Below are 2220 nucleotides of genomic sequence, written 5' to 3'. Positions count from 1 at the left end.
GCATATCCGGATTTCAGCTATAAACAGCCATCTTCAGTGCATTTCAGTGAGTTACCATCCAACAGTACATGCAACCACACCCAGATTTCAGCTATAAGTAGTCATCTTCAATGCATTCGTCACCATATGGTGGCATCTACTGCTACGAATTTGTTGGATTTATAACTCACTAAAATGCAGTGAAAAAGGCTGTTTATAGCTGAAATCTGGATATGTAAGAACAATAAAAAAAACAGTGGGACTGTGACTGACTGCTGTGACCCTATCCTTCCTTAATTAATCTACAATCGCAGTGCCCAACTATTCCTTGTGGAATCAAAGTTCGTCAATGTGTAGGAGTGTAGTGGCACATCTCAGTACACGTAACTTGCAGCCAGACAAGCAGTTTGGTTCCTCGAAAGGAGTATCCACAGAAAATGCAATTTCTTATTAGTGTGAGATACTAACAGCGCTAAACGATAGTCTGAGCACTGTAGATATTTTTGGTTTAACAGAAGCATCTGGCTGTGTGGACCAAGCAATGCTTTTGCGTAAAATTCTTCATTTGTGTGGCCATATTGTCCGTTGTTGCTTTATAATTCCTGAGGGCATATTTGTTCCGTCGTTACAACTGGTACAAGAAAATGCGTGTTTTCCTCCTCAGACGTGTTTCGCTTTATTGAAAAAAAAAAAATGGTTCAAATGGCTCTGAGCACTATGGGACTCAACTGCTGAGGTCATTAGTCCCCTAGAACTTAGAACTAGTTAAACCTAACTAACCTAAGGACATCACAAACATCCATGCCCGAGGCAGGATTCGAACCTGCGACCGTAGCGGTCTTGCGGTTCCAGACTGCAGCGCCTTTAACCGCACGGCCACTTCGGCCGGCGCTTTATTGAAGTAAAGCATCATCAGTGGTACGCAATTAAGGTTATTTACAATTTATAAGATCATTACGTTTCCACAGGTTATTAAATGTGGTGGTTTATATAGATTAAAATGAATCTTCTTAAAGTGGTAATAGAGGCAACCAGTGTACACGTAATGATATTTAAATTGTAAATATCTTTAATTACGGACCACTGACGGTGCTTTACTTCAACAAAGTAACCTTTGCATAAATTTGAACATTGTTGCATCAGGGAAAAAACTCAACAATGGCTCACTTCATATCTGGAAAGTACGAAGCTGAACGTTGTTTAACAGTTGTGGAAAGTGGCGGGTGTCACATCGATTTCGGCGCCATTGGTTTCCTTATTATATCCAATTATCAGCCGTTAACATGACAGGTGGCTCAAAAATGTTTTTCTACGCACATGAGACAAGTGTTACTGTGAAATACTTGGGATGTAGTATACATGATGTAGCTAATGGGGTAGTAGTATCAGCATGTGGCTTTCAAAGAACAAATTAACGTTTAACAGCTGCAAAACCCATTGCTTACAGTTTATGACAGGGAACTTCTGCAAAACCTTTATTTTACTGTCTCAAGGTAGTCAAACAGTCAGTGCGGGCGATCAGTTTAAATTCTTAAAATTAGAATTTAAAACAGTCTTGACCGCAATTTTTTTGAGTGAGTAACCGGTTTCGACTCTTTCATAGAGTCATCTTCAGACTCGAGAGCGGTGGATGGACACTGCCAGACGAGTTCCGTCGACCCCCGACGCTCGTGTAACTGCAGTGTCCATCCACCGCTCTGGAGTCTGAAGATGACTCTATAAGAGCCGGAACCGGTCACTCATTCCAACAAAAAAATTGCGATCAAGACTGTTTTAAATTTTAATTTTAACAAATTTTAAGGTCACTGACTATGTTTTCAAAAATTTCAAAAATTTTAAATTCTTATGACTGTGGGTTGATATAAGGCTTCTTGGAAGAATCACGTTCAAGATTTAGTGCATAAACTGAATGCTGTTCTCTTGGCTGTAATATTGATCTCCACTAAGTCTGTCACTGAAAATCGAAAGCTTTCTACTTCCCTCATTTCACTCTGTTATTTCGTATGGCGTATTTTGGGCAACTCTTTTCTCTCACCAATAAAATTTTTAGCCCAGAAGAGGCTGTCAGTTTGGTGTCTCGGAATTCTACCTCTGCCATCCCTCTATACGTATTCCATCATGGGATTTGTTCTGATAATACTGATTCAGTCAGAAGAAGCTGCAACATTCATTCATCGACCACTAGAGGAAAATAGGATAGGAACGGCGATAACATTTTCTTAAACATTGTTCGGAAATGTG

The sequence above is a fragment of the Schistocerca americana genome, chromosome 2 (genome assembly GCF_021461395.2).
Source record: "Schistocerca americana isolate TAMUIC-IGC-003095 chromosome 2, iqSchAmer2.1, whole genome shotgun sequence".
In the NCBI taxonomy this organism is placed as follows: domain Eukaryota; kingdom Metazoa; phylum Arthropoda; class Insecta; order Orthoptera; family Acrididae; genus Schistocerca; species Schistocerca americana.
The sequence above is the reverse complement of the archived record's forward strand: the minus strand, read 5'-3'. Positions refer to the sequence as shown.